This window comes from Phaenicophaeus curvirostris, chromosome 15 (genome assembly GCF_032191515.1).
Source record: "Phaenicophaeus curvirostris isolate KB17595 chromosome 15, BPBGC_Pcur_1.0, whole genome shotgun sequence".
NCBI classification, from domain to species: Eukaryota; Metazoa; Chordata; class Aves; order Cuculiformes; family Cuculidae; genus Phaenicophaeus; species Phaenicophaeus curvirostris.
Window position 1 is genome coordinate 2922385 of NC_091406.1, and position 13340 is coordinate 2935724.

General features: G+C 45.3%; 2 protein-coding genes across 2 annotated transcripts in view; one reads left to right on the plus strand and one right to left on the minus strand.

The window, feature by feature from the left end:
* Window positions 1-13340, minus strand: part of SKP1 (S-phase kinase associated protein 1) — a 259109-nt gene that overhangs the window by 80164 nt on the left and 165605 nt on the right. The gene's annotated exons all lie outside the window — the stretch shown is intronic.
* Window positions 1-13340, plus strand: part of JADE2 (jade family PHD finger 2) — a 182451-nt gene that overhangs the window by 71184 nt on the left and 97927 nt on the right. The gene's annotated exons all lie outside the window — the stretch shown is intronic.

The window sequence follows — 13340 nt, forward strand, 5'->3', positions numbered from 1 at the left end:
TTTCCCTCTTGAGAAACACTGTATTCTTCTGGGTGTGCCAGGAGATAGACCAAAAGAAATGGATCTCTTCACAGCCAGGAGCAAGTATTTGTCAGGGACAAAAACAGTGAAACAAACTTTTCTCAAGTGCCCTCTGAAGAGAGGTGGAGAAGTTGTTTCCTTTGTGAAGTAGTCTAGTCAATCTTGCTTTGGAATTGCTCTAGGAAAGATGGAGAAGCTGAACAATATGATGGAACTGACTACCAGAGGTGATTCTTCATGCTGGATTCATGGCATGATACAGTTTCCTCCTTTTCTTCTGGTCTGGAGACACTGCTCAGCTTCACGCGGCTGTTGGTGCTGGGTGATGGATGCTATGAGAGGCTATAGGGCCTGAAACGCTCCTTGGAAAAAACGGAGCAGCAGCAGCTGTCCTAACTGCTGGGGAGGAGGCAGGTTTAGGTTTGGTCCTGAAGACAAGGGAATCAGGAGGGAGGAGTTCTTCTTACTTCATCACAATCTTCATGCTTTCTAGAACCATGTAACTTCTGGGTTTTGCCTTGAAACTGTACGTCTTCATCACGCATGAATTGCGAGATTTAATTAATATTAATAAATCCCATTATGTAAAATTAGCCATAGACGGGAGATTCTTTAAAAGGTGAAATCATAATAGTCATGACCGCAGAGTCTGTGTTGCTTGGAAACTGGGAGCTGTCCTGGTTTGCTCCTCAATATTTGCGTTTCATTACAGTTGTTTCCCCCCTACTTATGGAAAAGAGTTTTAAAAAGGACAAATTAATCCCCTGGCACTGATGACTACAGAGAAAAGTCTTTTTCTGAGCTTTGTGGTTTTGCAATTGGGTCTTGGGTCTGGCACATGAAGAACACGTAAAGATTTGTTAGCAATGAGCCAGAAGAAACAGCCAGCAGCACAGGTGGGTGTAGAGCGTGATGCTTGTTTGTTTGCTTGTTTGTTTTGGGAGTATCTTTTGGGTGATCCTCATTACTCATTTTTCCAGTCTGTCTGCAGAAATTTTGGAACTGGTTCCCAATCAGACAATGTTTATGGCCTTTCAGTGCTTGAAGAGAGCAGATAAGAGATGGGGAAAAACCTTTTAGCAGGGCCTGTAGCAATAGGACAAGGGATAATGGCTTTAAACTAAAAGGGGAGAAGTTTAGACTGGATATTAGGAAGAAATTTTTCACACTGAAGGTGATGAAACACTGACCCAGGTAGCCAGGGAGGTGGTAGATGCCCCATCCCTGGAGGTGTTCAAGGCCAGGTTGGATGGGGCTTGGAGCAACCTGATCCGGTGGAAGGTGTCCCTGCTCAGTGTCAGGGAGGTTGGACTGGATGTCCTTCATGGTCCCTTCCAACCAAAACCATTCTACGATTCTACGTTGTATCTGCCAACCCATCTGTTTCCCAGCATAGACTTTGGCCATGGGTCTGCGAACACGTGCTTCAGCCGTTTCGACAGCTGTAGATGTGCCACCAGCTTTTAGGTACAGCCTTCAAATAAAGCAGCTCCATCCTCTTGAAAAAACCTGCAGCCAAAGTACACAAGCTTAAAAATAAGCACAGGAGTGGTGGATTCAGCTCATCAGGAGTTCTGATTGTCTCAGCACCTCTGTGCACAAATCAGGTAGGAGACTAAAGGAGGCAGGCACGCCTGGAGCCTGATTATGTATTTTCAAAGTGCTGCCTGATTAGATTAAACTTGGTGCTGCTTATGGCTGATTTTGAATAAATGGGGAAAATCAAAGCTGGGATCCAGACACAAAAGCCAATCCAAATTTTGAGAATAAAAAATTCAGGACTCAAAGCCAGACCTAGATCCAGGTTTTATACTGAGGCCTCTGTCTTCAGAGTGGACTGATTCAAAATCCTACAAGTTTTCCCTGTAGGAAACTTGTCTTTGGTTAGAAATAACTGACTTAAGGACTCTGGAAGGCTTGCGTCCTCAATACTGAGTTCACTTTAAACAAAGATAAAGAGCTAAAACACTGAGTGGTTTACTCACACACAGAAATATGCATCAAAAGCGATTTCATCAGTTCCTAGAGTTTGCAATCCAGCATCTTTGCAGGTTAGCACATGTATTCTGTTTCAGGCTTTTGATTAATTACATAGTACCAAAATCATACATATTTATAGCTCACAGAATTAGATAAATTCTCCAGATGTGGCTTCCTTTTAGTCAAGTCAAGATAAATGGAGATCAAAGCCTTTGATCTTTAGCCTGACTGAAACCTGCTGCTGACATAAGAAAACAACGCAGCGCGGGGAACTGGCCACTCTCAACTTTGATACAGAAGCATCTCAAACAAAACTTATGGGAAGAAACTTTGCAGAGGATATACCCATACACACCATTGACTCTCCGCTTGTGAAAGGAGAAGGCAGTTTTCAATGAGCCTTTTACTCTTAAACAACATGTTTAAATAGATTGATTTTATGTTCCAGCTCAGAAATGATTTAAGACATTTCAGTGCACACGTCTCCTCTGTGATACACAGAACTGGCAGAAAATGTCATCATGAGGTAGTTTATAGCCTCAATTAAGGCTATTTCCATTGCTCCAGATGTGTAAAGCAGACTTATAGCTGAGTTCCTGGTACAGTGAAATCCCTGGTGCATCTTAGGATCAGCACTGCCAGCTCAATGATATCTTCTTCATGACCCTTGGAAAAGATGATGGATAGCCAGGGAGCTATTCAGACTGAATACAAGTCTCAGCTGGTGAGGCAGATAGCGCAGTCTGGAAGCTCTTGTACCACAGGCTATTCTGACAACCACAGCTGCAAATCAATGGACCTGCTGCATGGCCACTTCTGCCTGTCCTGTTAGCTCCGTGAGCCCCACAGCACGGCCATCAAACCAAGAGAGCTCCAACTCCCGTGGCCAAGGCTGTTTCATGAGCTGTTTCCTGTAGGTGAAGCTGATACGACACGAAGAAATGACAAAACCAAATAAACAGCAACCATAAACCCCCCCAAAAAGCTTAAGGTTCAGACTTGCCAACATCAGAATGAAAAAAAAAATAATCAAGGACACTACGGTACAGATGACCCAGAGCAACCTGGAGAAGGGCTGAAAAGCTAGGGAGAAAAAGGTTATTAATAATGAAGTAACAAGGAGAATGGGCAACCCAACCATCAAATACTGTAGACTAAGTCCAATGGTTGAAACCTTCCGACAGTGACAGAGGAAGCATCCAAGCAGCAAAGCAATGGTGATGGGAGGCTGAGGCTCTTAAAGTATGCCACCGGCTGTTTTCAGAGCCTCCTCTGAGCTTTTAAACAATTTTTGGATATGGAAGATGAGCAGAAGAATTAGAGGGGAGGCTCCTGGACGTCTTCTTCCAGGAAATATGAAGGTAGAAGATAGCTTGGTGGCACTGCCAATGAGACAGTAGTATTTGTGCTCCTTGCAGAGGGAGATTGGCCTTCAAAATGCCTGATCTCTGAGACCTGACAGACCAAAATGCCTTCAAAATGCCGCAGCTCGAGATCCGGGAGGTGTTCATTGGAGAGAAAAAGGAGAAATCCTGGTGCAGAAAGAGTGTAGGAAATGCAATTGATGACTAAATCATAAACTCTTTATCAACATCAGAGGAAAGAACTATAACTTGTAAGATTACTGAAGATGATCATAAAGGAATAGCTCAAATACGTAAGGGAAAAGGAGAAATGGAAAAGATAGCAAACCAAATGCAGCTCACAAGAGATATCGAGGATAACAAGAAATCGTTCTTAAGACCATTAATAATGGGAGGTAGAGCAAATGAAAGATTTATCCAACACTTTGAGGAGAGGAAAAGCTCCTGATCAATGTAAACAAGAAGAATCAATGCTTTTTTTTCAATAGTCTTCAGTAAAAGTAAATGGTGAGTAAGAATTTACCACAATTAATACTAACAAAAATCAATATTTCAGCACAGATTGGGAAAAAAAAAACAGGTTAAAGAATACCTAGATAAATTGGAGGGTTTAAAATTGTCTGGGGATGCCTTAATCCGGCAGTGCTTGAAGAACTGGCATGGGTAATCTCAGACTTGTTAATGGTATCTCTGAATTCATGGATGGGCTTGGGTGATACCAGGTGACTCACTTATTGCTTATCTTTAAAAGGTGGGAGAGGTGAGAGGAAAAAGAGCAGGAGAATTGTACAACAGTCAGCTTTACCCTCAAATCCAGAAAAATGCTGGAGCAAATAATTGGAGCAAATAATTACATACCTGGAAAATAGTAAGAAGATGAGCAACAGCCAATACAGGTTTGTCAAGAACAAATCATGTCAAAGTGCTCTAATTTCATTTAAAAGAGTAACAGGCCATGCGATAGAAGAAAACAGTAGATGTCAAATATATTGACTTCAGTAAGGCTTTTGACATCAATGATGTTTTGCTTTGTCTCCCTTGTAACATTTCCCTTTCTTTTATAATTTCTTTTCAAAATAACCCAGAGAAGAATGACAATCTAATATTAACCAATTTAAAAGACCTTTTTAAGCTTAGTGATCCAATATAATGTATGAAACGCAGGATAAACATCAGAATTTGTGGAGGGTGCCAGGGCAAGCTTCTTCACAGCTCTCAGGAGCTAATATGAGGATTCCACCCCCTCTCAGGCAATGGGGACCTGCATCCCCTCATAGGTGACGAGGTGTTTGTGTCTTTATCAGAGTGAATATGAGGAAAAGTGTAAGGAATGTCTTCCCGCTGCAGACTCACCAGGGAAGAGCAATGTTAAGGTCTCGTTTATGCTGTCCAGCTCAGCCTTGTAGGAATACTGACCCAAACACCTACAATCAGAGCATCCTCTCCAAAGATTCCTGCTGCTCCTCACCTTCACATCGCTGTGGCCTCACATTTCCCTGCCTGGACAGCCTTGCCCCGTAACTGATCCTGCTGCGTGGGTGACAACACCTTGTTGCAGGCAGCTGCTCGTGCTCCATCCTGTCCCCTGATGGACTCGCTGGGCTCAGTCCTGCAACCAGGGTTGAATCAGATGCTTTAATTTAATAAACTTTCCTGGAGACACAGCACCACTGTTCCTGCAGAACAGACGAGGTGAGCACCCTCAGCGATCACCGCTTTCAGATTTAACCTTTCATCGTATGGGAGAAAGGAGTTAACAGAAAGAAATGAAGATATTACATATGTAATGATGTTTCACCATTGTATAGTAATTTTCATCCCAGTGTGGTCAGAAAACGCAGCGTCACCAAGATGCTCTGCCCTCTGCAGTGGAAGGCAGCAGCTGGCTGGCTTGTGGCATCCTACAAAGCAGATGGAGAAATTCTTTGGTTGGAGGAAAGGCATCCCAAGAGCCTTTCCCTTTCAGGTGCACTCAAAGAATTCCCAATTGAAGGTCATTTCATGGAAGTATGGAACAGTGAATGAGTGGGGCTGTGTAGAATGGATGATAATCTTGGATTTGCTATAGGCTTGATGCGATGGTACAGGGGAGCAAAGATGGGCACGGTAGAAAAGAGAGGTAAGCAGAGAGACAGGTGACCAATACACAGCTCATAAGTATGGGTCTCTGGAGTTGTACAGAGTGACTAACAGGTGCTTGTTCCAGATAAAATGTGTGGTCTGAGACCTCTAACCTGCCTGGGCTGCTCAGCTGAACTAAAGCCAAGAGCAAGATCAGTGTGTTGTCTTCTGTAGAGTTCAGGTGTTACCCTCAGCCTGCTGCACACCCTATACACCTCTCAGCAGGGCAGATTTTCCCCTTCAGCCCTGAATGTGATGTCCATGAAGTTGTCGGCATGTCAGACACAGCAACACATAATCACCTTCTGCAATTCTATCATTCCATTGATTCTTACAGCATCTCCCTCTGTCTGACTCCCAGTGTCTGTCTTCAGACCCAGCTGCAGCTTTGGAGCTCGCAGCTCCATCATCATTAGCTTCATCTGTAATGAAAAACATTTACAGTCTCCAAAAGCCCCAAACCCATATGGTTCAACGTCTGATTTGTTTCAAGTCACTTAAGACACAAGTTGAAAAACCCTTCACATATGCTGAGGAGCTGAGGTGTGGATTTCTCTGGAAAAGAGTCGTCTGTCTGCCTTTGAAGGAAGCGGCTTTGCCTTTGATGTATCCATGAGTGAGGAGGTGGCTTCATCTCACAGTGTGTTTCCCTCGCATGTACCTTAACAGTTGGACATTATTTACAGTTCATATAGAAAAATAGAAGCACAGTCTTGCAAAACATTGCTAATCCTATCCAGGCTGGATTGAGTATAATTTGAAGCATGGAACAGGTGTAGGTACTGTCAAAGAAAGTCTTCTCACCGTGGTGGGTTCCAGGGTCAGGTGAGGGCACTGACAGGCAATAACGGCCCCGAGCAGCCTCAGCTGAGCCCTCACCCACACCCTCTGCCTGAGAGCACATTTAAGCTCCACCTGAGACCCTCACATTTTCTCTGGGCTGTGTTGGGGAGCTGCTAGTCTTCATCTCAGTCACAGCCACTCCTCCCTCTGTCCCTGTGCAGGCTGATCCAGACCTGAGCCTGGGGACTTTCTGCCTTTGCAACAGTCCTGATGCTGGGATGGAATTGCTGGATGGTGTCTGGGGTGTCCTCGCTGGATCTGTGGGCTGACTCTGTGGCCTCTTCTCAGCTCTGCCTTGTCACCATGAACTTGCCTGCTGGTGTGGGTTCTCGGTCAAACCTGCCTGTGATCTCTGGATCTGCTCTGCTCACCTTGCTCAGGTACTGAGGGCTTTGCTGGCTCTGCTAGCAAGCTGAGCTCCTGCCTCTCTGTCTCTGTAAATACTTTTAAAGCTGTTTGTTTTAAATTAAGTTTGGTGAGATGACTTATGACAGAGATTGAAGAATTCAGGAGAATGGAGCTCTTTCCCAGGACTGGGAGTTTGGTGCTGTCCAGAGCTGTCTTCTAGCTGGTAAATGAATTACCTGTGGTTTTTTTAGGGGGGGAATAGGTTGGGTTTACTAATGGGGTGTGATATGGAGCTTTTTCTGGGGGTGGGCACGTACCCAAAGTGTGGGTATTCCCAGGGCAGAGATGTCCTCCCGCAGCAGCCGCTGTGCCTGCAGTGGGAGTTAGCATCCCAGGGAGACAGAGATGAGGAGGTCCCACAGGACATGTAAACTCCTACTGGAAATTATATGGGTTTATTCTGGCATGTAATTGAAGTGATAAATCCAAATAATAGAGGGTTTATCACCAACTGGAAACTTAAAGCTGAGTTTCAATAGCCGCTGCCATCCACTACTTGCTTTTATGCTTGCAACTATTTCTTCTACCTTAACAAGCAGAGGAGCCCACTGCATGCTCCTGCAGCCCTTCGCTGTTGTCTTGTGGTTAGAAATTCATGCGTTGCTCCTTGTCTTCCTGCACCGGGTGCAAATCCAGCATGTTGGGGCTAATCATTAGCTGACTGTAACAGTTTCCTGCAACCTAACATTGGCACTGAGCTTTGTCGGGGAAAACCCTCTTTTCTGGTTATTAAATTGTCTATCTGAAGTTGAAGAGTGTGATGCAGCTGAAATGCTGATAAAAGCACTAAATGCGGAGCTGCTAATACAAAGCTATAGCAGCAATTTAGCTTGCTCTCACACGGTAAATAAGAGTTACCTGCTATTCTTTGATCAACGTTTTTTTTTTTTGTTATGAACTGTATGTGTTGACAAATTATGTCACCAAAAGAAATTCAAGTCTTTGATGAAATAAGAGGAAACACGTGCGTGTTGGAAGTTTAAAAATGCACTTAAATGGGCTGCTGTAGGATTTTGTGTAGCTGGAGACTCACTTGAGGTGTGTGAGACAGAGGTGGGGCAGTCTGGGGCCAGTGTTCTGCTGGCCAGGACCAGGTGGGGTGACATCAAAGCCCCCTGAGCTCCACACAGGCTTTGAGAATTGTTTGAACCAGAAGACTGGAGCTGTAGCCAGGTGTGGCTGACTCTGCTTTAGGTTCGTAGCAAGAAGCTGACAGATTCTGTAAGTGGGTAGGAATTGATGCTTCTTTAGGAGGGGCACCTCAAAGAGCAGCACCATGCAGTACCATGCTGTGATAGCAACTGGCTAGGGACAATGGGGCTTAAAACTATGGTTTTAAGATGAGAATGAGGTGGAACTTTACTAATAAAATCCAAACGGTGGTGCTCAAATGATCTTGTGGAGCTTATACATGCGTCTTGGTCAAATTCCAGGTTTCTGAACTGTTTTTGAGAATGTTAGAACCAAAACCAATAGGTTTCCACATCTGCTCCTTGAAAAAAATGTGACAGCAGTACCAAGTGAAATGGAGTACCACAAACAAGGCTGTGAAGTTGGAAAATGCAGATTTAGACCTGAACTTCCCCAGAGTCTGGAGGCTTTTAGGTGCAAACATCTTGCTGCGTTATGGAGTATGAGGCTGCTGCCCCTTGCACCCTCAAGCTCTGAACTCTTCCTGAGAGCAGGACAGTGAAGCTGGGACTTAGAAGTCACTTTTTTTGGTTCCTGATGTAACTAAGCACCTCTGCAGTCAAGATCTCTACAGTCTGGTTCCAGCCTAGCTATTGGCATGTGATTGAGATTGGCTTTTGTCAAATATATAAGGTCTCAAACTGTACCCTGCTGTGGTCCAGCTGGCTCTGTTACCCTGTCTCCAGCAGGGGCCAGCCCTGGAGGATGCAAGAGATGGCAAGTGCATGCACAAAAGTCTCTTCCCCTTGATTTCCCACACTCCGGAGATGTTATTCTAATAGGGACTGGCTTCAATCTTTGCCCATGCTGTGGCTCTGGATATATATGTCCCCACAGGACTCCAGTCTCACCTTGACTGCTGATTTATGAGCATCCATGACCTCTTCTAGCAAATCGAACAGCACATTTTATTAATTCTGAGTTTGCTCCTTCACCTTAATGAACACTAATTGACCATTAATTAATCAGTATTACAGCTAAATTATCTTTTATATAGTAATATATTGAAAATTAATAAGAATTAAGCCCAGAGGAATGACATAAATCTTTAAGATATGTTTCCAGTGGCTCCAGCACACAACACCTCTGAAAAATGAAGCATAAGTGTACTAAAAACTCCAAACAAGGTGGGTCTGTGCTGCCCAGATGTCCCTTCTCGTTTTCATCATCTGAGGCAACCAGCAGGTGGAAAGGGGCAGAGTATCTTCCCAGCAAGGCAGAGAACATGGCCAAATAAGAGGCTTGGAATATGTGCCAGTGTGGATATTGCTCTGGTAAAATATCAGGTCTAAAATACTAGAGAAGGGGAACTTGCGCGTGACACTTGACTGTAGAGACTGAGGTGCTTATGAAAAACCCTGTTAGGCTGTCTTCAATGTCCAAGTACCTTTAAAAAACTTTCTGAATAGATAATATAAATAAATTTTTTTTTTAAGTACAAACTATAGTGTTAACACTAGTATTTCCTCATCCCTTAGGCCTGGATCTGGTCTTGAGGATGTTCATTTCTCCAGCCCCACTGACTGGCACAAGAAGCCCATGCTGGGGCATCAGGCTCTGCAGTTAATGAGTAGAGACTGACAGTTCATCCCTCACGCATGTGGCCTAATAAATACCTTTGATAGCAGCCTTGATAGCTCCAGAGGGCTCATGAAATCAGTGTGTTCAGTCAATTTTTAACCTGCCAAAGCACCCAGTGGAAGGCGTAGATCTGTTTGTTGAGAACAGCTGAATCGGAGAAATGAAGCATCTTGCTAGGAATGAATATTGTTTGACAAGGTCGGGGGTAGCAAAATACTGTTCATGGCATTTTTCTGCCTGAGGCACCTCCCCTTTGCTGCCAACTGAACATACAGGACAGATGATGGTGATCCCACTGAGATGGGATTATCGACAGCTTTCCCCACTTCTTTTTTTCCTTGCCTCTCATCACAGCCGCCTGCACAGCATGGGGAAAAAAACCACACCACAAAGTTCCCTTGCTGCCTTTTTTGCTAAATTAACCTGCACAGGGATGGTGATTGCCCTGGAGGAGAAAGGGGATTAGCCCTTAGATCCCTTTGATCCTCAGATCTACAGGAGGCTTGGGACTCCTCCAGAGAAGTTCTCCACTTGTGGTGAGTGGAGAAGGTGTCCATGGACTCCTTGCAAGGGTCTGGAAAGAGTAAGGAAAGTAAAGTTACTGCAGCCCCCTAGGGGAAATATCAGGGGTTCATAGAGCTGGAGAGGGTGATGACCACTTCTTCAGGAGCACAGGTACAACCAGGTGGAGCTCTGCTGCTGTCTGGGTCTCCTTGTTCCTGCTCCTCTGGCTTCAGGCTGTGCTGCAGAGCCCTGCCAGCTGCGGCTGCCCACAGAAACAGACCCTTTACCTTAAAGGGGGAGGTTCATGATTCCAGACAAGCTTTGCTGCACCACCTGTGCAGGGGCAGGTCTTTCTTCTCCCCTCTCCTTAAGATTCACACCTTTATTTTCTCTGCATCTGCTGGATCTTGCAGGAGAGTCTGAGTCCAAGGAATAGGTCACAGGTGTGCAGGAGTTGAGCACCTTCATGCTGCAGAGAGAGGGCTGGAGCTGCTGTGGGAAGTCCTGTCAGGTTTCTTCTAAAGCCTTTTCATACCACTTGGGTGATGAGAAGAGGAGTTGAAGTAGCCTGACTTCACGAGAAAGCCAAGAGTGGTAAAATGGTCTGTAGTCTCTCAAAACTTGCCCTAATTTGAACTTGAAAGTGAGCTCGGAAGCCCTGCTGCTTACTTTTGAAACTATAACCTTCTCGTTGTGAAAGTTAAGTTCAACCAGGCACCAGCTTGGAGGCTTTTAGATCCCTGTCTCTGTAAAGAATAAATACTGCCTTCCCACCATATCAACGTGTCCTGGTCCACAGGGGAACATCAAGTGGCTGTGGATGAAGGTCTGGGAGGATTTTTTCAGCTTCCTGTCGTTATCTCAAGCCTTCATCTCTAAAAGGCAAAGGCTTTTCTAGACTTTGTATTCTATTAGTGTAACACTGAATGCCCTCATTCTTCAGGTATTTATAGCAGCTTCTGCAGCTCTCATAATAACTCTTTGTGGCTCAGCACCTCGCAACATGATGTCTTGTTATCCCCATTTCACAGATGTGGAAATAGGGCACACAGAAGTTATGGGATTTCTGCAGAATTTCTTCTAACCCACTGCAATGCCTTGACTGTAACACCACCTTCACGTACCTTTACAGCTCAGGCACTGTACTGTGGATTTCTGATGTTCTCTTAGCTTAAGATTATACCTAAAGAGGCATAAATATTGATTCAAGAATAGCACCTTGATTCTGAGTGGTTCTGAGGAGCCTCAGATGTCTTTAGACTCAATGCAGACATCTCAGACCTCTGAAAATTAAGCTGGGTTTTAGATGCTTAAATAATGGTGTTGTGCTTGCTGGCAGGATTAGCAGGAGGTGGAGGGCTTGGTTAATCTTACAGCTATGCTTGTTCTCAGTCAGTGTTGAGCTGCAGAAGAGCCAGGCTTTTGTGAACCCAGGGCAGAAGTGGGGTGCAGGGTTTTATCACTTTAGTGATAAAGCGAAAGTAATGTCAGTATGGAGATGGCCTGGCAGATCGTGGAATTATAGAATGGGTTGGGTTGGAAGGGACCCCAAAGCTCACCCAGTTCTAACCCCTGCCAGGGGCAGGGACACCTCCCACTGTGATCAGGAGCTCCAAGCCCCATCCAGCCTGACCTTGAACCCCTCCAGGGATGGGGCAGACACTTCTCGGAGCATCCCATGCCAGAGCCTCACCTTGCTCTGGGAATGCCTACTACTTCCAGCCTCAGTGTCTGGTACTGCTTGGTACTGAAAATACGTGTAACAAACTGTTCCTGCCCCAAAAGAGCTGGCAGTGCAAAGCTGTGCCTGCTTTGGGGGCATTTCCTTCAGCACATGAACATCAAAGGTCCACAAAGCCCTTGGTGTTGGTATGTTACACGGATGCAGTCTTGAAAGACTGGTAGGTATGACACAGGGCATTTTAAGAAGGATTACGTTTAGTGTGGTACAATAGTCCTTTATAGCCAAGGCCTTAATGTGCTGCAGTTCATGATGGTAATTAGTTGGATTAAGCTGTACTGATATAAAGAAAGTAATAACGAGACAGTTACAGTAAATGGAATAAGCAATGCTTGTCTGGTGCCAGCTGCAGAGGCACTGTCAGGTGTTCAGGATGCGTTGTGCAGAAGCCTTAGATGTTTATGGAATCATAGAATGGTTTGGGTTGGAAGGGACCTTAAAGCCCATGTAGTTTCACCCCTGCCATGGGCAGGGACACCTCCCACTGGATCAGGGGCTCCAAGCCCCATCCAGCCTGGCCTGGAACACCTCCAGGGATGGGGAAGCCATGGCTTCCCTGGGCAACCTGTGCCAGGACTTCTTCACCCTCATTGTGAAGAATTTCCTCCTTATGTCTAGTCTAAGTCTTCCCCTCTACAATTTATAGCCATTGCCCCGAGTCCTATCACTCCATGCCTCTGTAAAAAGTCCCTCCTTATCTTTCCTGTAGCCCCTTCAGGTACTAGAAGGTTGCTCTGAGGTCTCCTCACTGGACCTGTTCCAACTGTTCCATATCCTTCTTATGATGTTTATGGTGCTGGGGAGGATGTCAGCACCTTTATGCTGCTGGTTTGCAGCCACCTCATGAACATCATCAGCTGTGGTGGCCTCAGCTGCTAAACAGAGCAGGATGGGGGGCAGGAGCCCTGCTGCCACCTTGGCAGGCAAGATGACCAAAGCCCAGATAGGTGATGGCAACTACCTCTAATGTGAGAGATGGAGGGCTTGGAGGAGGAGGTGAAGCAGTGAGGCTAGAAGTAGAAAATAAGATCAGATTACAGCTGTGCCTTAATTGCATTGTTTAAGTCCAGTTTCTAATGCTCTCAGACCAGACATCAAATAAAGCATTAAAATTATTCGAAACCAAGCTACAAGTCTCAGCATTAGAATGCCTATTACACTTATCTGTGACCTTCTTAACATTAAAACCACCATATTATTATTTTACATCTTCAGATTATTATTAGGCTTCTGAACTCTGCTGCAGCTTGATTTATAGAAACTGCTTAGTCACTGGCAGCAGCGCCGTGCTGGGAGAGCTCCTCGCTGGCGTTTCAGCACAGGCTCCTGCCAAGAAGCAGCCGCTGCCCTTGACAGATCATTGAGAGCTGGTGCATGTTTCCCTCTCATGTCTAACTTCTGGAACAGTTGCAAGACAGCCCGACCTCCTTCCCCATGAAGAGCTCGGGGTGAAAAAATTCAAGGCTTAACCAAACCCCCTCCAATCAGGGTGGGTTTGCGGTGTGCTTTGCATGAGAAGCGGTTGTCTGGTTTGCTCCGTGCTTTGCTGGGAGCGCTGCCCTAGGTTTTGGGGAGTTTGTGCTCAT